Here is a 25,350-nt window from a genome sequence, read left to right as displayed (position 1 = left end):
GGAAAACTAGAGAATGCTGACACAAACATTGAGGATCTAAAGGAAGAAACTAACAACCAGACTCAGATAAATGAAGACTTAGAAGACACAATGATAATATTGGAAATGGAAAAGACATTTTACAAACCAAGGGTTCAGAACATACTGGAGGATAAGGAAGAAGAGCTGATGGAATGGAAGATAAAGTTGTTAACAGAACTGTGGGGAACTGGAAAAGGAGGGAGGCTGTTTAATGAATATCAATGGGCTAGTTCTTCCAAAAAATACTTTAACATAAATGCTTCTCTTGTTTCAAATAATATACACAAAAATAGAAGAAGAATTGTTTGATGATCCAAATGCACTGATTTGGAAAGTTAGTTGGCAAAGGAATAAAGCTAGAGTAAGACTGAAGGAAACAGAAGCTTTGACCTATTAGAGGAGATGTTATATTACCAATTAGATGCTTGAATATGGTTAAGAAGAGATTGCTAGAAATTATTATAACTAGATAGATAGGATTTATAATCAGAATATTATATCTTGGTATGAAAAGGGAAACAAGAATATGCTAAGAACTTTGAATAAGGGAAGCTTTTGATTACCCAAAAATAACTTGTTCTGAAATTATAAATGATTGGGATATTTTGAACATGGTTGGGGAATTAAAATTGAAAAAAGCAAAAATAGGATATAGACTGAATAAATGGATATTGAGTGCAAATGCAATTAAGATATACTTTGGTTATAAAAGATATTCTAAACTGATATTATTGACACTATTAGAAAAATGTAACAAATGTTGATAGGCAATTGTATATTTACTCACAACATTAAGAATTGTATTTGCTTAGTGTGAAAAAATGTCTATTACCAGAAGAAGAGAGGATGTACTGGAAAGTGTAATATTGGAGTTAGTTTGAAGTAGCTTACATGTACCACGGAATCACTAATGGACTCAGTCATCACATTGTCTATTAGGCACTTGACTGCAAAAATAGAAAATTAATAAAATATTTATTAAAAAAACAAGAAGAGCCAGTCTTTATCCCACTTATATCTGAAGATATTCTAATTTGTATTACTGCTGGTTCTAAGACTAAATTAAAAAGTAAAGTATATAATAGGGATCATGCAATTTGTAATAATTCTAATAATAGGTAATGAATAATATATTGATCTCTATCTAAGAAAGTATTGGGGATCCATATCTAATCATGACCTGTTTCTAAAAATTAATATGAACTATATCAAAGACTGTTTCAAGATCTAATTATATTAATACTGTGAATTATTTTGTATTATTGTTAACAAATCAGCAAGTATTATCTGAAGCTTGTATAAATAGTGGAAAGCTAGAATGAGCTGGATGAAAATATGTGACAAAACTTGATTGTAATCTTATAACTAAAGTAGCAGTTAAGATTTTAGCATATTGTCTGGGATCTTTCCCTGGTTTTAAAATCTGGTTATAGATTTCATAAAATGAATCTGGTAGTGTCTTGATTTTAACTGCTGTCTTTAAAAGGTCCTATTAAAACAGACACACAAGATCTTTGAACTCCCTATATCATTCTATAGGAAATACATCTGGACCATTTCCCATTTTGCATCAATTGAAATATTTCATAAATACATTGGAGTTCTTTTTAAAATCTAATCAGCTGAGATCTGAAGATGTTGACAATATAACATATGGAATAGTGTTTACCTTATATTTATAAGGACTGATCTAGTACCCAAGTAATGGGTGAATCAGAGGTATCCATTGTGGGCACATATCTAGTGAGATCTCTGGATTAGCGATAAAATAAAAAATCAATTCCCAATTATTCCAGTGATTATATAGCCTTCATACATCTGAGAACCACAACTCAATTGCTTGTCTCTTGCTTTATTTGGAAAAAATATTTCATTTTAAAAGATGTACAATTTCTATTGCTGATGGATGTCTGCTTGAGGTGACAAGGCCAAGGGGACACACATGATATGCTGTTCCTCATCAGTATCGGACATTAGGATACAAGTACATAGTTGTGGCCTCACCTTGCACATGTAACATGAGATCACAATGAATTGCACAGCTAAGTAATTGGTTACATTAGATAATTACATTATTTCCTTAATGTAATTATTCAGTTAGCCAGTAATATTACTGTATGGGTTAAAGGCAGTCATTTTGGTGACCTAATGGACCTAACCCATAACAAGGTTAAGCAAATATGTATATTACCCGCTTCCCATTGTTTAATATTTACATTAATGATATTGTTCTAGTTTTTGTCAATTCAGATCTCCATTCTCAATCCCTCCCTCATTATCCAATCACAGTTCTTTTTCATGCAGATGATGCAGCCATTCTTTAACTTTCCAAAACTGGGTCATGTAGAGGTCTTAAGTAACTGAAAAGTAACTGTGCTAGAGAATGCCTCAAAATAAACTACCAAAAACCAAATAGTTTTAATGTTTTCTAGAAGATGCTCTGATAATTCATGAAGCTGGACAGTTACTGGTAAAGTCATTGAGCAAGTGAAATTCTTTAAATTACTAGGTATTCATTTCTGATCTTTTACATACTGGGGTCATCAATTAAGAGAATTTTGTATGAAAGCTTAAAAACACCTCTAGTTGGTGGGGGAACAACTTTATCCCTGCAGCAATAAAATTAGTAAAAATCGTTAGTATTATGCTATATGGAACTCAGATCTGCATTTACGAAAGCTTTTTACTTTTTCATTGAACACAAAGAAATTCTTAACTCAATAGCACATTCTTTACCTGACCTCTAATGATACCACCAGATTAGAGGAAAATTGCCATTTATCTGAAGTCTGCATCTCAAACTGAAGTACAACTTCTCAGAGCTGAAGAAGCTTCTTGGATGAGAGGGGAAATGTCTTCAAAGAAAAACAAGAAAGTCCAGTTGCCTTCTGAAAAGTAACATTTGGGACAACCATGACCTGGATGACTGAGAATCTCCATAGACATTTAGCTATGTACTTTGGGATGAACACCCTTCGAATGGTGCGGGAGTATGAATGGATTTCCAGAAAACATTGCAGACTACGGGAACCATTTGCACTTCAGTTTGAGATGGAGACAACACAAACTCATCCCCATCAGCCTGAGCCTGTCTTCACAGTGAAGAGACACAGGGCAGAAAACATCCTGCATCCAAGAAGACTCTACACACATTTGCACTACTCTGGTGACCCTGAGGACACAGGTAAATCTCCAAATGGCTCCAATGACTCTCTAAAACAGGGGTGTCAAACTCGCAATGTCACGTGACGTGTCGCAACGTATCATGGCTTTTTCCCCATTGCCGGCAATAGGGTTGGTATGGTTTTGCCATGACGCATCCGGCCTGTGGGCCTGCAATTTGACACCCCTGCTCTAAAAGAATGCAAATGACCAGCTGCCTGCAAGGAATATAAATCCTTCCATTCCCCACCATCCAATCAGAGTTGAAGAAGCTTCTTGGATGAGAAGTGAAACATCTTCAAAGAAAAACAAGAAAGTCCAGGTGCCTCTTAAAAAGCACTTTGTTGTTGTACTTATTATTTCTCTTGACAATATAAACATTTTGATCCACATGTATTATATTTTGAAAATGCTTAAATGTTCATCTAATCATATAATAAAAAAATAAAATCAACATTCAATTGATTGAAATGATTATGGTTTCTTCAGATCATTCCCTTCCCATGTTTGTATGATCACTTTTATCTAAAATCCTTTCTTTTTTTGGTGGTCCCAATGCTCAATAATATTGAGCTTTAAGCCCACCTGGACCTGGCAACTTCCCAAGCTTAATTTGTTTTATTGCTTGTCTTGAACAATTATAAGCTTACTTAATATTTTTCTAATATTCTTCACTAAATTATTTGAGTGCAAAGTCCTTAATATATTTATTGAAGCCTGCTTTGTTAATATGAATATGTAATTTCCTGACAAATTCTACAATTCTACAGAATTCTTCTGTAATTTCCAGAGTCCTGTATGTTAATTTATTCTTTATTGTTGTTACTGTCCATCTTTCATTTTGTTTTCTAATCTCGTATATCAAACTTTTCCCTGGATTGTTTGTATTCCAAAATTCTTTGTTTAGCAAATGTTATCTTGTGTAGTTTTCCCATTTCCAGGAAATCTAATTATTGTTTAAGTTTTTGCAATTTTTCTATTTGCCTCTTTGGATTGGTCCTATGAATTTTCTTATTTTTTCTTCCAGTTATGTTTTCTGTCTGTTATACTCATTTTTCTATTTTTCCACAATGTTTATAAAAACTTCTCTTGTATGAGCTTTGCATGACTCCCAAATGATTGCCTTGGAAATTTTGATGTTGTTTATTTGTTTGAATTCCCCTTTTCATTTCTGTAGAATGCTTTTGTAAAATAGCAATCTCACATTCATCTTCCATTTAAAGGGTAACTTTTCTCAGAGGTACCATGTTATTAATACTGCATTGTGATTAGCATACAGTATGTCATAGGAAAAAATATGTACATTGATGGATGGTGATATGACCTTGGAATTCCAGCACATATCAGTTCTGTATGTGTTGGAAGACATAGTATGATCTGTGTCTTGCTGGAAAAAAAAGGTAATTTTGGACCTTGGTTTTTTAACTTAAATGTGTAGTATGTTTTCTGGTTATTGATGAGTATGGAGTTAAACTTATACTTTATACATTATGTTCTATTACTATTTTATAAAGATACAAACAATCTATGTTTATAGCAGCAATTTGTCAAGTTTGTCATGTAAATTATAATTGCACTTACAGGGACTACTAAATTTACCAGTAGTGCACCTTAAACTAGACGGACAATATCTTTAAGTATTTGCCTGTCACTAACAACTAGATTACATTATGGAAAATCTTCAGAAGAATGGACATGACATGGCAAGTAGTTACTCTAGTACAGTGGTGGGATTCAAATATGTGAACAACCGGTTCTCTGTGTGGATGCCACTTCCAAAAGTTCATTCTGGGCCTGGGCAACAAAAAAATTAGCTAATGGTTCTGCCGAAGTGGTGCAAACTGGCTGAATCTCACCACTGCTCTAGTATCTCTAAGAGAAAAAAATCTTCCTTCTCTGACGGCTTTTGTGATTGAAGCGTTATTTACCCAAATGATTCCTAATAAGATGTAGCAGCCAGAATTGCTGCCAGAAGCAGATGCTTTCAGGAGAAACATCTTTCCATTTTAATACTAGGACTAAGGTCATATAAACAAATAATAGGTTTATATTAAATATCTTTATCAATGGTTGTGCTAAAATAACTAAAGTAAAACTTTAGACTTACAATTTAAGAAATGTTAATTTTGATTGAATTATAAATTATAATTTACATGGTTTAATATTCCTTTTATAGTTCACTTTTGGTAAATTAATATTTTCAGCCCATAGGACCAGGTGCAATATAAGTGCAAGAATAAAACTGTTTTATACATTTAAATGTTCAGTATAATATGGACTATTTATGTATTTCTCAGATCTTTTGAAAAATAAACAGTCTACAAAATATTGTAGTAAAGCAGTTGTTCTGCCATTCTTTGTAGAATAATGAGATCTTCAAACCCATGCTAGAAAAGAATTACCCTAACTTAATATATAAAAGAGGATTGGAACAAATCTTAGATATGGGAATTTCACAAATCAGATGCTGTTTCCAGAACACCAACATCTTCTGTCACTTTGCATCAAGAAAATAAACTCCTAAACACTAAGATGCTTTGAAGTTTCAAATGGGTGATTTGATGTGGTTAATCATATCATGTACCTTCTAAAAAACTTTAGAGAGATTTGAAGGTCATTTAGAAATTCATTGAATTTCCTGATGTTTTAAGCTTTGTAGAGTCTTGCAGCTTTTTTCCATATAAGGATAAAGCTGGAAGGAAGATCAGTGATGTGATGAACTTTCTGATATTGACATGAATAGCTGGCCAGTGAGCCATGCCAACAAACCTGCCAGCATGGAAAAACAAGCCAACAGAGGATGATGAACTCTTTGATTTTTACTAAAGATTACTTTTAAAACATTTTTTAAAGTTTTAATTTTTAAGCCAGAAATGGCTCAACAAAAGATCTCCATATTTAGAGGCTGTTGTGCTGTCCTTTTCTACTCCCTGATATAACTGCCTTAAAAAGATGCAAGATAAATATTTCAAATGTTGCAGTAAAATCCTTGAAATTATATGGCTAAAACTGTGAAGAAAGTTGGTGAAAATGGTCTACAACCTGTTGTTTTTATTCATGTTAATAGAAAAAAACCAAGAAGCTAGTAATACTTTCTTATGATAATTTATGTTTGTATCTTTAATCATATTGAATCTTGTTGCTTTTAAATCTCAAGTTTGAATTGAATCTTGCCACCTTTGGACATTAAATTTTGCAACTGAATTGTATTTCAATTAATTTACAGATACCTAAGAAACACCAATTAAGAATCTGAAAGGTATTTTAAAACATCTTGAAAATTGTATAGAAAAATAGAAGTTTGTTTTACAAAAAAAATTGCAGGATAAATTTTGTCACTATTTATATGCATATAGCATTAGGTATTTATTTATATATTTCTTTCACATGTATCAGTCAACGCTGAAATTATAACTGTTATATTTTTTCCATGAATGATTATATTAGTAGTTTCATTAACAATACTTTGGCATATCTCTATGTTCTAATCTAGAAGGAAGGAATTATTCACTTAAGGAATTATTCACTTAAGATTACATGGAAACTCATTAGATATAATCAATAGCTGATTGGCAGTAGGATATTTGCATCTCTCACCTGTTCAGAAATGAAAAACAGATTGCAAGCATGTCATAAAGTAAGGGATGAAATCCAACATGTTGGTGGCTTGCCCTCATATTGTTTTAACAAAACTTGGCAGTACCCCAAACTGAGTTAATTTCCTCATTACTTGGTCATTCATACACAGAACGAATACAGCCATATGACTTAAAATAGACAAATGCATACATATATTGCTCCTATATTTCTGAACAAACTTATTTCATATTGTACACTCAAAACAAATGAAATAAGTATTTGTTCCTTTACTTACTTATTGAAGCTTATAGGCTGTTGCATTCCATTATGTTATTTTAGTTTTTGGTCCTTATATTGTATTGTATGCTTTATATTTCATTAGCCAAGCAAAGTTGGTTAGTCCTGGAAAATAAATAGGGATAAATACTGTAAATAAAGGGGGAAGCCCAACTGCCCCAGTCAGCAGAACCTTCTGAGCAGGGCTCATTGCAGCCTCAGCTAGGAGTCCCACCACCAATGTCATGTGTGTTCTGATACATCTAAGGATGTATCAGTCTGTCTAAGGCAGGGGTCAGCAACCTGAAACAGTGAAAGAGCCACTCGGAACCGGTTCCCTCACAAAAGGAAAAACTGGGAGCCGCAAAAAATGTGTGCACATGCGCATACATGCGCGCATGCACAGAACAGGGTTTGACTAAAGAGTGGAGCCAAGGCGAGATATGCACCTACCCTGCATATTTGAATTGATTGGTTGAACTTTTTTAGTCCCACTTTTTTTTTTTGACTGCACATGGCAGAGGACTGGGAGCCGCAGGAGATGGCTGAAAGATCCGCAAGCGGCTCCGGAGCCGCGGTTTGCAGACCTGTGGTCTAGGGAGATGCATTCTGGTGAAGGAGCCCACCACTATATGCCTCAACACTAAACCTATGTTAGTAGCCAATGCCAATCCAATTACAATTTGGGACAAAAGTTAAAGTGGCAATGAACTTTACATTCCTAGGCTCAAAGATTGACAGGGAGAAGAACTGCACTCATGAACTGAAGATATGTATTTTCTCTGGGAAAAAGATTATTGCAGATATAGACAAAATATTAATGTCCAGAGACATAATATGAAGAACACTTCATATTGTCAAGGCTACATTGCAACATCTGGCTCTAAAAGCTAGCTCATCAGAAAGGCTGAATGAAGAAAAATTCATGCTTTTTTAATTGTTATGCTGGAAAAAAGTGTTGAGAATACCTTGGATGTCAGAAAAAACAAATAATTTGATACAAGGAGGGAAACAGATTGCTCCTAGGAAACAATAATAATAAAACTAAAGCTGAAATATTTTTGAAACATAATGCAAAGGCAAGAGTCATAGAAGAACAATTGAAGACAGTAAAAAGAGAAGCTGACAGAAACAAAGGTAGCCAGATTCTATCAGTGATGACACATGTATGAACTTTTATGCTGTTACTGACAGGCACTCTGGCAAATGATATCCATCAGGTCATAAAGATTTGGAAACAACTGATTGACAGAACAACAATACATCTTGTAGCCTGGGAATCAAAAATTCACATTACATTAAATGGATAATGTACAGCTGACCTTTTGATGTCCCAAACTTTAGTATGTGTTGAATTTCAATTCAAATCAGGATTATTGCATGGAACTAGGAAGCTTAAACCTTCCTTCACTTTGCTTCAGTTTTCATTTTCATAGTTGTTTGGGTCATTGACCACTACAATCACTTTGTTTCAGAATTGTCACCTGTTTAGCAAGAAAACAACTAAGTTTCTTAGGAAATGTTAATAAAGGAGTGTTTTCATATAATGTTCAGCATATTTCTTAGTCTCTTGGTTCATATATCTCTTATTTTAAATGTTAGTAATGTCAAAATGTTGGTCTGTAAACTATTTGGTGATTTCTTTTTAAAATTTCTAACAGCAGATTAAATTCATAATAAGAGTTTCTCAAATGTTGTTAAACTGTACACTGAACATAGTTTTATAAGAAGTTACACTGAGAACATGTGATCAAATCCTTAATTATGTAAATAGATTTTTTAGGCCTCTGTACCTCCATGTACAATAGGGCTGCACCATCTTATGAAGGTGAAAAATGAAATGCAGCATTTTGGGACTGACCACGACCTAAAATGGATAGTGATTCTGTTTTTACTGTTTTTAGATGAAGAAGTCCTATTGTTGCATTTTAATGGGGTTGATCTAATTTCTTCCCTCATTTTTTTTCCTACATATTTTTGGTAAATTTGCCACTCAGTTCAACTATGTGGGCTGGATTCTCAAAAAAATTGAATGGGGCAGTATGGAGAGCTGATGTACAACTTTAATTTATGCAAACTGACTTCAAAGAGTAATCAGTGGAAACCTGGAGAAGAATAAATAAATTGGACCAGGCTTTCTTGGACATGTTACTCTTAAAATGTATTTGACTATAGTTTCCAAAATTCCTGAGCAAGTCTGCTGCATTTTAGGAGAAAGTTGTTTTCATGTTAAAAAATACTTAATTCAGGTAGATATTCTATCATTTTCAGTTCTAATATAATATTTTTCTTCAGACTTCATTTTCAGTTCATTACAGTCAAAATTTTGAACTCAAAATTTTAAAAAAGATTAAAATTGACCCATTTTGAAACTAATTAACTGGGGAAAAAACCCTTCTATCTGGAAAGTGGGAAATACAGTGGATTTTTTTTGTAAAGTTCCAATTCATGTTGCACTTGTTTTTGTGCCATATGATAAATTTAAAAATGTATGAACTGGATACAGAAAATGCCAGACACAATCCCCTAGACATTGCAGATCTTCCTGCTGATCTTTTAGCCCTCCCTATATTGGCAAGGACCATCTATAGTCTGTAACTCTAACCATCTCTAACAGATGGTTCTCTTTAATACTCTCCATCCAATCTGGCAATTCCAGATTAATATGTTTCAGACTTGATGACTTGCCCTGGATGAGCAGTTAATTCATTCCTCTTCTCCAGTAAGGATAGCATAAAGAAATAGTTAAGTCAACACATTTCTGAATTTCTTCATAGTCTTTCAATCAGAAGATTGGACAGCATCAATTAAAACAGTTTCCTCAAACATGAACAATATAAAGAATATCAAATTTTATTCATGGTCTGAAAAATTGAAAGATAACTTTATATGATTGTATTGTTACTCTTTGAATTACAATTATGCAGTTGTTTCTAATTAAAACATTGGGTGCTTTTCAGATTTCATTAGGAATGTGCACGGGCCTGATTAGTTGAGATCTACACTGAGCAATTAATATGACATCTAACATATTTTCCATGAGTTTGCTGTCACAGAATACTATCTGTCTTTCCAATGCCCATGGAATTGCAAAAAGCAACATTTTTTCTCAAGTATTCTATTTTTCAGGAAGTATATCTGCACAGCAGCTTTGAATAGGTCATGATAATGTCAGCAATCTCTCAGTATAAAAGAAACCTCTCTCCACAAAAAATGTACATAAAATATGTTTAATTGGCCAAAAATATACATAACAAATGAATTACATTAAAAAGAAGGTTTAAAGTATGATAAAAGTTTGGAGAACATTAAATTATACTGGGAAAAATTACACAATGTACCTACCTACCAGATTAATACTTTAATGTGATGGGAGAGCTTAGTGGTAACATATCCCTAAGAACAATACCAGTTGAAGTAAGAAATTGTGGTTGAATCATCTTTGCTAGTAAGGTTGAGAAGAAAGAGGTAATTCACAATTGAGGTAAATCATGAAGGATGATGCAGGCATCAGACTAGCAATCCCATTTAGGAGAAAGAACTCCAAAATCAAATTTTATAGAGGTGAAGGCAATGGCAAACATTTCCTGTACTATGAGAAAGAAATACTCTATATACTATGAGTATGAGATAAAAGGAGTGTAGCAGATGATGAGATCTCTCATCTCTAGGTCAGAATATATTCTCCTAGGTTAGTGAGGGAGATGCTGAATTTCCACATTTAGACCTGCAGGTGAAGATATGAGCCAACCAAGGTCACAAGGAAATCTGATAATTGATGCTATCAGCACTGAAAGAGGAATCCTTTGCTTCACAAAGACACATACACTTGTAATTGGAATATGAAATATTAGAAGTACAAACTGAAGAAATTTAGGGGGACTGGAATGGCCCACTTTAAATAAGACAAAATCATGATAAGCCATTCACTACATGAAACCATACAAGGTAATGGGATGAGAATGATACCTAAGAAGGACATATGCTTGTCTATAAACTAATAAATCTTGAAATTCAAGATACAAAGAAAGAAAAATTGGAACACAGTCACACATGTCCACTAGATTTCAATTCAACCAATTTCAACTATCTATATACTACTAAAACTTTTGGATCTGTTTAATGTTTTATAATTTTCAACTTGCATCATAGGGTCAAAAAATGCCAGGAACCATTACTCCTATAGGAATGAAATTTGAGGAAAATTATTGCCATTTAAGCTCTGCTGTACTCCTGCTGTTCAATGCCATTACTGCACTATTACATTCAGCCACGAACAGGGCCCTCATTCCAACATTTCCTGCCAGCTTCTCACAAATTGATGGGGAACCTAGAAGGAGCTGATATGATTGCCAGTGTTCCTGTGCCCCTTCTCACTGTCCACTAGCAAAGTTCTTGCATGTGGAAAGTTTGCAGAAAGCCAATGGAAAAATGGTCCATTCCCTTTGTGCACACACTGAATTAGCCACTTCCTTGCTCCCTCCCACACCCAGCAGCAACCACTTCAAAAAAGGGGGGAAAAACAGACCCAGGAAACTACAGACCAGTCAGCCTAATATCAATACCTGGGAAGATACTAGAAGAGATAATCAAAAATCAGATCTGCGAACATCTAGAAACGAATAAAGTTATAACTAGAAGCCAGCATGGGTTTGTTAAAAACAGATCATGCCAAACCAATCTTATTTCATTCTTTGACAAAGTGATTAAATTAGTAGTCCAGTGAAATGCTGTGGACATCATACACTTAGACTTCTGCAAGGCAACAAACAAAGTAGACCACAACCTACTTCTTGGTAAGATAAAAAACTGTGGGATAGACAGCATCACCACCAGATGTATTTGTAACTGGCTGACAAATAACAAATAACAAATCATCCTTAATGGTACTACATCTACACGGAGGGAAGTAAGCAGTGCGGTACCACAAAGTTCTGTCTTAGGCCTCTTCAATATCTTCATAAATGACTTAGATGAGGGGATAGAGGGGGAACTCATCAAATTAGCAGATGACACTAAACTGGCACAAATAGCCAATGCCCCAGAATACAAGCTCAGGATCCAAAAAGATCTTGACAGACTTGAACAATGGGCCCTATCCAACAAAATGAAATTTAATGAGGAAAAAAAGCAAGGTTTCACACTTAGGCAGGAAAAACCAAAGGTACAAGTACAGATTAGGCAAAACCTGGCTCAAAAACAGTAACTGTGAAAGGGACCTTGGAGTCCTAGTTGATGATAACTTAAATATGAGCCAGTAGTATGCGGCAGCAGTCAAAAAAGCTAATACAATCTTTGGTTGTATAAACAGAAGCATAGAATCAAGATCACATGAAGTATTAGTACTGCTTTATAAAGACTCAGTAAGGCCACACCTGGAATACTGCATCCAATTTTGGTCACCACATTAAAAAAAAGATCTTGAGATTTTGAAAAAAAAAGTGCAAAGAAGAGCAACTAAGATGATTAAAGGCCTGAAGACTAAAACATATGAAGAGCAGTTGTAGGATTTGGGTTTGGGTAGTCTAGAGAAAAGAAGGATTAAGAGGGACATGATAGCAGTATTCCAGTATTTAAGAGATTGCCACAATGAGGAGGAGGTCAACCTATTTTCCAAAGCACCAGAGAACAGGTCAAGAAACAATGGATGGAAACTAAACAAGAAGAGAAGCAACCTGGAATTAAGGACAAACTTCCCAACAGTGAGGACAATTAACCAGTGGAACAGTTTGCCATCAGAAGTTGTGGATGCTTCATCATTGGAGGTTTTTAAGAAGAGACTAGATTAGAAGACCTCCAAGGTCCTTTCCAACTCTATTCTAACTGATTGACTTACGTGCATGCTAGGAAGGGAAAGGAAAGGAATCAGAAAAAAGGGAGGGAGGCACAGGAAGGAAGAAAGGAAGGAAGGAAGGAAAGAAAGAACAGAGAGAGAGAGAAAGAGAGACAGAGACAGAGAGACAGAGATTTCCAACACTCACCACCAGCTTACCAAGTGGGAACTCAATGGGGAAGCCAACAGGAAAATGGAAGTTTCTTCTGCTCCCACTGGGGTTTTTTTTGCCTACTCATGGTCATTATATTTTTCTGTTTAGGTAAGGAAATATCTCTGAACCAATGATCCAATGTCTCACAGGATGTGGTGTAATGTGCACCTGCAGGAATAAAGGGGTATTTTTTGAGAACATGATGGTTTCCCAGAAAGAGGCCCAGATTAAGAAACTATGCAGTCCCAAGCTGAAGGACGGGGATTTAGTATAGTCACACCCTACAATCTCTTAGTATTTATATAGTAGGTTAGAAAATTATACCTTTAGTATGGCAAGATTTTGTCCATCAGATGTAAGCAAATAAAGAATTGAACACGATTGGATCTCTCTGTCTCTTCTCTGGCTTGGTAGAGATATGGGTTGTCTAGTATATTTTTAAAAAGCACCTTAAAATACAATGTGGAAGCATGGGAAGCTTTCATCTAAGCTAAGAGTAAAAAAGGAGTTATATAAGAATTTTAAGAAAGGAGCAATTACCAAGAAAAAGTGTTAGACATCATTTCTGATATTTGAAGTAGGCCAAATTAAGAAACAGACACTGCAGAGATTCCAGAATCCTGCTTTATTCTTGTAAGTATAATAAAAAGAATCTTAAAAGCTTCTTGTCCAAGCTTCTGCCTTTCGTAACAAAATCAAGGCAGAGGTGTTATATGGATCAACCTTGCTGTACCTGTACTAATGAACACAGTGGTGGAGAACTAAAGACACAAAAGTGGAAATTTTATAACAAATTACAAGAGACACTAAATGCAACACAAATAAAGGACACAACACTACTAATGGGTAATTGGAATGCAAAAGCCGAAAACTGGAAGAACCTGGAATCAAAGTAAGATTTGGAATGGTTAAATGCAATTATGAAGGATATAATTAATTGAATTTTGCCAAGAGAAATCTTTGTTTATATCCAGTACTAGCTTCAAACTGCATAAATGGAGATTCTACATATTTATATCATTGGATGAACAACATAAGAAACAAATCACCTACATAATTAGTAACAGAAAATGCAGAAATACAATGCACTCAGCTGGAACATTTCCAGATGCAGATTACCAAACAAACCATGAATAATTGGTGTTAAGGATATAGTCAAAACTTTGAAAACAGAGTAGATATACTAGTAAGTTTTTAACCTGGGGGATATATATAATTGCTCTACTGTTAGAGATTGCAACATAAATTTAAATAGTTTGGTCTTTTCCTACTATTCTCATTTTTCAGGACAAAAACGGCGGCCGCCAGGGCACTTGACTGCGTTGTACCCTTGCGACCTCTGACCCGGCACAGATCCCGTTGGGCCCCATGGTTCTCTGTGGAGCTCCGGGAGATGAAGCGTCGGAGATGAGGTCTAGAGAGCGGTTGGAGGTCCAGCCGATCCGAATCTGACTGATTGCATTAAGAACCTTTATAAGGTCTTATCTTGCGGCGATTAGGACGGCGAAGTCTAACTACTTTGCTGCCCTTATCGCGTCCGCAGATAATCGCCCGGTCGCCCTGTTTAGGGTAACTCGCTCCCTCCTTAATCAGGAGGTGAGAGAGGATCTCTTGCGGGGACGAGCCGAGGAGTTTAGTCATCATCTGGCGGACAAAATCGCTCAGATCCGGACCGGTCTGGACTCTGACTGGGCAGAGTCTGATGTGGAGGAATCGGGCGGTCTTGAGCATGTTATCTGGACTGAGTTCGACCCTGTTTCCCCTGATGATGTGGACAGGATCATGGGGAGACTGAGCACCACCACCTGTTTGTTGGATCCGTGCCCCTTCTGGCTAGCTTATGCGGCCTGGGAGGGGACACGAGGCTGGTTCCATGCAGTAATAACTGCTTCTTTGAAGGAGGGTGTCTTCCCTGCCGCCTTGAAGGAGGCGGTGGTGAGACCCCTCCTCAAGAAGCCTGCTTTGGACCTGGCTGTTTTAAATAACTATTGTCCAGTCTCCAACCTTCGCTTTTTGGCGAAGGTTGTTGAGAGTGTGGTGGCGCATCAGCTTCCTCTGTTCCTGGAGGAAACTGATTATCTGGACCCGTACCAATCGGGTTTCAGGCCCGGACACAGCACGGAGACGGCATTGGTCGTGCTGGTGAATGATCTCTGGAGGGCCAGGGCCAGGGGTTGCTCCTCTGTCCTGGTCCTATTAGACCTCTCAGCGGCTTTCGATACCATCAACCATGGTATCCTGCTGCAGCGTCTCAGGGGGTTGGGAGTGGGAGGCACCGTTTTACGGTGGTTCTCCTCCTATCTCCTGGGCCGCTCGCAGTCGGTGTTGACAGGAGGGCAGAGATCCGCCCTGAGGCCTCTCATTTGTGGAGTTCCTCAGGGGTCGGTTCTCTCGCCTCTCCTGTTGAACATCTATATGAAGCTGCTGGGCGAGATCATTCGTGGTTTCGGGGTGGGGTATCATCAGTACGCTGATGATACACAACTTTTTCTTTCCACCCCGAACCAACCCAGTGATGCCCTCGCCGTGATGTCCCGGTGCCTGGAGGCGGTCCAGGTCTGGATGGGGAGAAACAGGCTTCGTCTCAATCCTGCCAAGACTGAGTGGCTGTGCATATCGGCATCTCGGGTTAACCAGACTATTCCACCTCTAACGATGGGGGGTGAGGTGTTACCCCGTTGATAGGGCTTGCAACTTGGGCGTCCTCCTGGATTCACGACTCAATTTTAAAGACCACATAGGAGCCGTGACCAGGGGGGCTTTTGCCCAGGTTCGCCTGGTGCACCAGTTGCGTCCCTATCTGGACCAAGATGCCCTACGCACAGTTACTCATGCGCTCGTGACCTCCCGTTTGGACTACTCTAACGCTCTCTACATGGGGCTGCCCTTGAGGACCACTCGGAGGCTTCAACTGGTGCAGAATGCGGCCGCGCGAGTTGAAATGGGGGTCACCCGATACTCCCACATAACACCTCTACTCCGTGAGCTGCATTGGCTTCCAGTTGCCCTCCGGGTGAAATTCAAGGTGCTGGTTATTACCTATAAAGCCCTACATGGCTTGGGTCAGGGGTATTTGAGGGAACACCTGCTGCCGGCAACAAATGCCCTTCGTCCAGTGCGCTCCCACAGGGAGGGTCTGCTCAGGGTCCCGCCGGTAAGAGATTGCCGGCGGGTGACACCCAGGGATAGGGCCTTCTCAGTGGGGGTGCCTGCCCTCTGCAACCAGCTGCCAGGGGAGCTGAGGACTGCCCCCGACCTCCGTTCATTTCGCCAGGGCCTGAAGACCTGGCTCTTCGAGCTCTCGGGCCCAGGCTGAGGAGTAATTTATTTTAATCGGGGTTTTAATTGCACAGGGTTAAGTTTAATCTTTTTTAAATGGGTTTTAACTTTTGTATTGTTGGTTTTTAATTTCCTGTAAACCGCCCTGAGTCCTCAGGGAAAGGGCGGTATATAAATGTAATAAAATAAATAAAATAAATAAATAAAATCAGTAGTGTTGTTAGTATCATTTTGAACCAGTTGCTGTCTATGTTTTTTTCCACTATATCCTCAGATTTGGAATCCAAGAATTGTGATTTTTAGTGACATGGAAGCTGGATAAGAGAATTATCATTTCAACAATGCAGGAGAAATCTATACCTGGTTTGTATCAATAGATTGGTGAAATTTAGTCCAGATCAACATTGATTTCCTCCCCCTCCCCCCAAAAGTACAAAAGAAGACTTTCAAGCAATGAAATCATTTTGAGTCTGTTTACAACATAATTTGCCACCAGCTTTATGATTATTATGCTTGAAGTTACATTAGTTTATTAATGGGGGTAGGATATTTCTCTCTGATTTTGATTAATTAAGTAGTATATTTATTTAAAACACAATAACTCTAAGGAACAGGTTTTGTGTACTAACTTTTATGAAAAAACCTGAGGAGCCATGAGAAACATTATGAAAACTGAAACAATATTTTTATTCTTAAAATTTCAAAGAACTAAAGATCCAAGTGGCTTTCAGAACAAATTATCTTGATAGCCAAAGAGAATGAATGAAACCCTTTGGCAACAAGGACATACAAAAACTGAATGCAAATTGTCAACATCAAGGTAGACTGAACAAAGAAATATACAAAGACTATTTATTATTCCATTTGTACACTACTGAATCTACCGCAGCCTCCTGGTGGTTTACAATAATGAATAATACAATTAAAACACCCACAATAAATTAATTTGAGCAGAAACACCAAAATGCGACAATAGTTAATATTAATAAGTAAAATATTTGCTGTTCTACTCAAATTATTTCACAGATAAGAGGCTATACAGTGCAATGCTTCTTATTGTTTATGCTGCTGAAGTTCATAGAATGTAATGTAAATGGAATAAGAACAGTCATCTCTGCTCATTATGACCATAATAAATGATTGATTTGATTTGAAGCTCATCATTTTCTGTAATAGCAGAGTAAGTCTGAGATTTATAAGTTTTCAGACTGTAGGAAATGTTGAACTATGGGAAGGCTGCAAGGGCAGAGAATATTCTTTCAAAATTCTAAAATTTATAGCTAGGAATTATGGGAGTTAATCGACAACGTCTTTGGGAGGTGACATTTTGGGGAAATCTGCTAGAAAATCTTATATTAGTATTGGAAGAGCAGACTCGTCTAACTATGGGGCTGTGTAAGCTATTAGGGTGTGTGTGTGTGTGTATGTATGTACAGTTGCAAGAAAAAGTATGTGAACCCTTTGGGATTATGTGGTTTTTTGCATGAATTGGCCATAAAATGCGCTCTAAACGTCATGTAAATCACAACAATAGAAAAACACAGTCTGCTTAAAATAATACTACACAAACATTAGCTGTTGTCATGTTTTAATTGAAGATAAGATGGAAACATTCACAGTGCAGGATGGAAAAAGTATGTGAACCTTTGGACTTAATAACTGGTTGACCCTCCTTTGGCAGCAATAACCTCAACCAAACGTTTCCTGTAGTTGCAGATCAGACCTGCACAACGATCTGGAGTAATTTTGGACCACTCCTCTGCACAAAACTGTTTCAGTGTAGCAATATTCTTGGGATGTCTGGTGTGAATCGCTCTCTTAAGGTCATGCCACAGCATTTCAATCGGGTTGAGGTCAGGACTCTGACTGGGCCACTCCAGAACGTGTATTCTGTTCTGTTGAAGCCATTGTTTTGTTGAATTACTTGTATGCTTTGGGTCATTGTCCTGTTGCATCACCCATCCTCTGCGGAGCTCCAGTGGCGGACAGATGGTCGTACGTTTTCCTGCAAAATGTCCTGATAAACTCTGGAATACATTTTCCCATCAATGACAACAATCTGCCCAGGCCCTGAGGCAGCAAAGCAACCCCAAACCATGATGCTCCCTCCGCCATGTTTTACTTTGGGGATGAGGTTTTGATGTTGCTGTGCTGTGCCATTTTTTCTCCACACATAGTGTTGTGTGTTTTTCCCAGACAACTCAATTTTGGTTTCATCTGTCCACAGTATATTTTGCCAGTAATGCTGTGGAACATCCAGGTGCTCTTTTGCAAACTTCAAACATGGACAGATGAAACCAAAATTGAGTTGTCTGGGAAAAACACACAACACTATGTGTGGAGAAAAAATGGCACAGCACAGCAACATCAAAACCTCATCCCCAAAGTAAAACATGGCGGAGGGAGCATCATGGTTTGGGGTTGCTTTGCTGCCTCAGGGCCTGGGCAGATTGTTGTCATTGATGGGAAAATGTATTCCAGAGTTTATCAGGACATTTTGCAGGAAAACGTACGACCATCTGTCCGCCACTGGAGCTCTGCAGAGGATGGGTGATGCAACAGGACAATGACCCAAAGCATACAAGTAATTCAACAAAACAATGGCTTCAACAGAACAGAATACACGTTCTGGAGTGGCCCAGTCAGAGTCCTGACCTCAACCCGATTGAAATGCTGTGGCATGACCTTAAGAGAGCGATTCACACCAGACATCCCAAGAATATTGCTACACTGAAACAGTTTTGTGCAGAGGAGTGGTCCAAAATTACTCCAGATCGTTGTGCAGGTCTGATCTGCAACTACAGGAAACGTTTGGTTGAGGTTATTGCTGCCAAAGGAGGGTCAACCAGTTATTAAGTCCAAAGGTTCACATACTTTTTCCATCCTGCACTGTGAATGTTTCCATCTTATCTTCAATTAAAACATGACAACAGCTAATGTTTGTGTAGTATTATTTTAAGCAGACTGTGTTTTTCTATTGTTGTGATTTACATGACGTTTAGAGCGCATTTTATGGCCAATTCATGCAAAAAACCACATAATCCCAAAGGGTTCACATACTTTTTCTTGCAACTGTATGTGTGTGTGTGTGTGTGTGTGTTAAGTATTTATCAAGTCTTTTGAATACCTTGCTGGTTAAATCTTCTTTCCTGTTTCAGCCTAACCCAAGGCTATCTGCAGGCTATAGTCACAACTTACGACAGTTCATTATTTGTGTAAATTATTCAAATTGCTAATAAAGAATTAGGGAGGCTGATATGGCCATTTCAAACTTATTTTGTTCTCATCAGTCAGTCATACCCTTTATCTGAGATTTGAACCTGGCCTAATTATATATTAAGCAGTTGTTTTAACCCCTAGGCCATAGGCTCTTTCTCTCTTTATTAGCTAGGAAGCAAGGGAGATATATGTGTTAAGTATTTACCAAGTCTTTTGAATACCTTGCTGGTTAAATCTTCTTTCCTGTTTCAGCCTAACCCAAGGCTATCCGCAGGCTATAGTCAAAACTTACGACAGTTCATTATTTGTGTAAATTATTCAAATTGCTAATAAAGAATTAGGGACGCTGATATGGTATGTCAATATATATATATAAAACAGACATATTTTAGAAAGGAAAAAAAGGATAAATGAATCCTTATCCTATTCTTTAGAGTTCCTTACATACTTGAACTTTTGTTGTAATTTCTTTGCATTCTTATCTCTTAAATTTGTGCCTATTCCTTCTTAACACATTCCAGATTATATATGTTCACACTGGTACAGACCATATAACTCAGTAATTCATACTAGTGCAAAAATTGATCCGAGGCAAATGTTAGGAAGGTTGAACTACTAAATCTTTGCCTAGACATTTACGGTATTGTTTCTGAACTGAATTGCTGCTCAGATGTTCACTTCATGTCAAAGTTCAAAATAATATGAGAAATCTTTTATGAGTACAATTACTACTGTAGTTTGATAAAATAATCTCTAACAGAGCTGCCAATTCTGTTTCCTTCTTTCATAACATCAGAAGAGTCTAGTGTATTGTCTATTATTCTCTTCATTGAGCGAAATGGAATGTTAAAAATTTTATTTTAACATTGATAAGGTATGTCATTGTGCCACCACAAATATTAATTTACCAGGAGGGGAAACACAATGATATACATTATTTTCATAGCTTTCATTTGTTTGTACTAAATAAAGGAAAATATCATTAAGATGAGATGTTTATTCCTATGGAGAAACATTTTAAAATGGTTAAATTAAGTCCTTCTTCTTTTCTACTTTGTGTGATCCAATTACTAGGAAGCTTTTTAATTAGTGGCTTTTACATTCTTATTTTATGTGGATGGAAATATTGCTCTTAGTTCCATCAATTAAAAATCACATATTACAGAACTCTGGAGACAGGCAATCCTTCTTGCAATCCTTGCCCTTTGGAATAATCTCCCTGCTGGCTTACAGGAATTTATTTGGCTATTCTGCAGGATTAGGGACATAAATGGCCCCACTAACCACTATGTTAGGTATGGTCATTAATTCAGCATGGCGAGCTCTTAATATTTTGTATATTTTTTTCCTTTCACTGTTTCTAAGCCTTTGTAAGCCACCCATAATCATGGTGATTTGGAAATTGACTAAATATGTACAAATAACTAAATGGGATTATATACCAATAATTGTAATAAGAACAAAATAGTTACACAACTTGCATTTGTACAGTAGAGCCTTTCTAATTTCTGTATAATGGGGATATATGATACTTGTTACAATTATATCTTCTTTGGCCTTTTGCTGGCCTTCTAAAGAATAATTGTTCTTTATATGAAAACTATTCCATTGCAAAGCTCTGAACAGATTCCCACAAATCATCTGTTTTGAGTAACTGCAATACCTAGGTCAAAATAGAAAATCATGATATTTTAAAATAATTGTAATGGTGTAGCCTCAAACATAAACTATGATGATTACTTGGACAAATAGAATGTAATGTCAATCAAATGTACAACTTTCACAAAGATTGAAAAGTTGTAGAATTTGGAAACCATTGTTGCTAAATGCTTTTCAGAATGTCATTTGCTTAATAATTATATTTCTGCCCAGCTATACAGAAGCTGAAACTTATTATGGTTGATTTATATTACAGTATAGTCATCTAGATCAAAATAATTGTTTCCAAGGATCTTGAAAGCCATAATCAATGTCAATTTATACAGAAGAAACAATTCCTCATACCAGATACTTGGAAGGAATAATTTGAAATAGAATAATTTTTGAGAAGTAGATTTTCTGATCAAAAGCTACATAAGCCTGTAGCAGGTTCTTGCTAGTTCTTCTCATAACCCTGCATCCATTTATAATTATTTGTGCTTTCAATTTAGTCTGACCTCTTGACTGGTCCTGACTTCTTGGCCTGGCCAATTCCTGAATTGGCAACATTCACTTTTATGTTTTGCCATTGCCTTCTTCCTAGGCCTGAGAGAGAATGATTTGTCCCAAGACAATCTGGCTTGTGTCTGTCTAAAACAGAAAACAGAACTAGAACGCACAATGTCCTGATTTATAGCCTAGGGCCTTTCACTATTACACCAAACTGACTCTTATCTGTCTTTGATTGCACATCTATCTATCTATCTATCTATCTATCTATCTATCTATCTATCTATTTATCTATCTATCTATCTATCTATCTATCTAATATATTGATACGCAATCAAAGACATATATATATATATATATATATATATATATATATATATATATATATATATATATATATATATATATATATATATATATATATATATATATATATATATATATTGCTACTAATGACAAACATTTTATTGAAAAGTATGTAAACTGTGGTTGAAAATGAACCAGGAAGAAGAATATGTTAAAGAGTATGTGATTAAATGGGCAAAAAGCTTTAACTATAATATTATGCTTGATCAGTGGGAAAATAAGTGGATTATTGGACTGAAAAGACGTTGCCTAGTTTGGTAATGAAATGTCTGCAAGTAAACAACCAAGCTCAGATAGCATCAAGGACCCCACTACTGAAGAAAACCATATAGTACTATTTAGTGGATGAAATCCAGAAGTTGAGTAGGAATACATAAATCAATAGAGAACTGGGATTGGTATAGATGAATATAGAGCTAACCTAGAAGGAATACTAGAATAGTCAGGTAAACTTCAACTTATGAAAGAAGATAGGGTGAAAAATAAACTTAAAATAGCTCTTAATATGAGAGGAGGCAAAGGGAAACTCTGTCATTATGCCCTACAATAATGAAGTAGACTTTCAATAACCCTTTGGATATCTATCTTTTGAACTGCCCTTCCTGAAGGGCCAACAGTTCCAGAAGAGCATGGATCATCAGAATATAAGAAGTTCAAAGTTTTACCTGAGAAGGGGAGACAGTAGACAATGAGAAAGAAGAGAGAAAACTGCCATTAATCCTTAACTTTGGAATTAGGACTAAGGAATAAGAAAAAATAATGCTCTCCTTTGTCAAGCTTGACAAGTAGGATTAGACTCAGAAGTTTAAATGTCCCCTTCCAACTCTATGATTCTGTGATTCTGTCATTGTTTGAGCTAATCTTCTATGCAGGCCAATTGGATTTAGCCTCCAGGCTACTTTATTGAGAAGTACACGCCCAGAATAATAATCAACAAAACTTTGTGGCTGGTAATGAGGAACAGCTCATTTAGTGGGGAAGAGAAACAATGTATAAATGTAGTAATCACAATTCATTTATCTTTTTAGTTTAAATGTATTTCCTTATCTAAACTGAAATATATTCCCAAGAAACTTTTATATCTAAATCAGCTGTCCTTTCATCTAACTACAAAAAAATCTAGATTTTTAAAGATGATCAAACAAAATCTAATTTATTAGTTCATTGTTTTGACTGGGATATTCTGATTTACAGTTAATTAACAGTTAATAAAATGGAAGGTCAAATAAGAAATAGAAAGTATAATTCAACTGAAAATTTCCATATAGAAATTTTGCATAGACATAAAATATATAGATCTACAGTATTCTTCAGAATTTGTTTACTATTATGGATATAAAATTATATTATTGTTAATACAACATGCAAAACCTCCATATCCCTAAAATATCAGAACTGATTGTTTAGTAGGAGTGAGAGACATGTTATTGCATTTCTGAATTTAAAAGGACATTGAGTGTTTAGCTAGCTTTTCTGCACTAAGCTCAATATTGCAGAATAAAAGCATTTTAATGCTTGACAATATCCAAAGTTCTATATTTGAATGTTTGCCTTTTTGTTTTGGGATTTCTGAAACATATCCAAAGAATTTTTTTAAAAAATAAGGATAACATTTTAATTTAGGTTTTGAATTATAATCAAAAGTAAATATAAAATTCATTGTATATAGGTTCCACTGAGTTTAATCCAGAGAAACTTAAAGCAATTTAAGTATGTTTCATGAATCAACCACACAGTAACATCATGTGGATATCTGAGCCATATTGGCATAATAAAATGCTAATAAAATGTGTATATGCAACAGATTCACAGTAAAGAATAAAATGCTTTCACAAATGCAACCTCAAAGCTACAGAAATAAATTGATGCAATAATATCAAAAAAATAAATGAATGTCCTGGTATTGTATTAATCTAGAAGTAAAAAATAAATGCTATTTTTACTCATTTAAAAAAGTACCATTTTAAAGAAGATTGCAAAATACTATTCCAGTGTATTTAACAGTGATTATATACTGTATGTGGAGAATTCATATAGATACTCTTATAAAAAATCTAGCTCGCCTATTTTTCTAATTTCTAATGACTGTAATTCTATTTTCTGCTTAGTGCTGACAATTTCATTACTTCTACTGAATGGGGAATCCGTCAAATAATAATAAGAAACTTAAACATACTTAGATTGAAACATTTAGTCATTGTCAGTTTTTAATCTTCAGGCTACTTGTACTCCAAAAATTTATTTTTATATAGATTTTAATAATAATATTTCTGTTGCATATGTCGTTAAGGAAGGAGAGACTAAAAATTCCTCCTCTTGTATACCTTGCATTCTAGTGGAGAGCTTTTGGTTATATGCCTTTTAAACATATGTTCATACAAAAATGCAGGAATTTTATTTTCTATTTTTGTCATAGATGATTCACTGTTACATTGTTATAAGTATTTAAATTAACTTTATAAAAACACTAAACTTTGTCTCAATTTATTTATTACTTTTTAGATCTATACTCCACTCTTTATTTTGTACAATCCAATGCAGCATTATATAAATTTCCCTTTCTCTATGTTCTGCATGAAATCAAACCTGTGTGATATGTTGGGTTGAGCTAATCACTCCCAATATCCCCTACTTCACTTCATAAGTACTGAATGGTGCATCATCTTTATATGCCAACCATCTCCCTGCTTTATTTGCAAACTCAAAGTGTCTTTGTTTTGCATACTTCATTTTTGTTTCTATTTCATGAACTGCTAACATCAACATTGTTATTGTTGCCATAACAATTTAATTTGATGTGAAATTTTAACATCCGTAGGTCTTTTGCAACTCAATTTCTTTCTGTCTAACTTCATCCAACATTCTTTTCCAGAGATTTCTTTTTCTCTAAACAATTATACTGTATAAAATAACCCCTCATAACATCCCACACAGTAATTAAGGCTGTTCTTCTACCTAAATTGTTATCAAAATACTCTTTTAATTTATTTTTACAGTCCTTTACGATCACCTGTTTTTGCAAAATAGCTTCATTTAATCTCCATCTATAATTCAAACTCTTTCCTCTAAGTACTAAAAACACTGGGTTATGGTCAGAAAAGGATTTAAGTAAAATGTCAGCTGTGCTGTTGGCTTGATCAAAGCACGCTGAGACATTCCCCCTCCCTGAATGGAGAAGAAACATTTGCAGCCAAATCACCAAGCTTGGAGATCAAATCAACAGCCCAACTACCATCCAAAGCTACTAATATTCAAACACATTTCAAAATGTCAACTTTTAAGATTTTATTTTCAAGATATTTAGAAGTCTATG

Source organism: Vipera ursinii (genome assembly GCF_947247035.1).
Source record: "Vipera ursinii genome assembly, chromosome: 6".
Classification (NCBI taxonomy): domain Eukaryota; kingdom Metazoa; phylum Chordata; class Lepidosauria; order Squamata; family Viperidae; genus Vipera; species Vipera ursinii.
The sequence above is the reverse complement of the archived record's forward strand: the minus strand, read 5'-3'. Positions refer to the sequence as shown.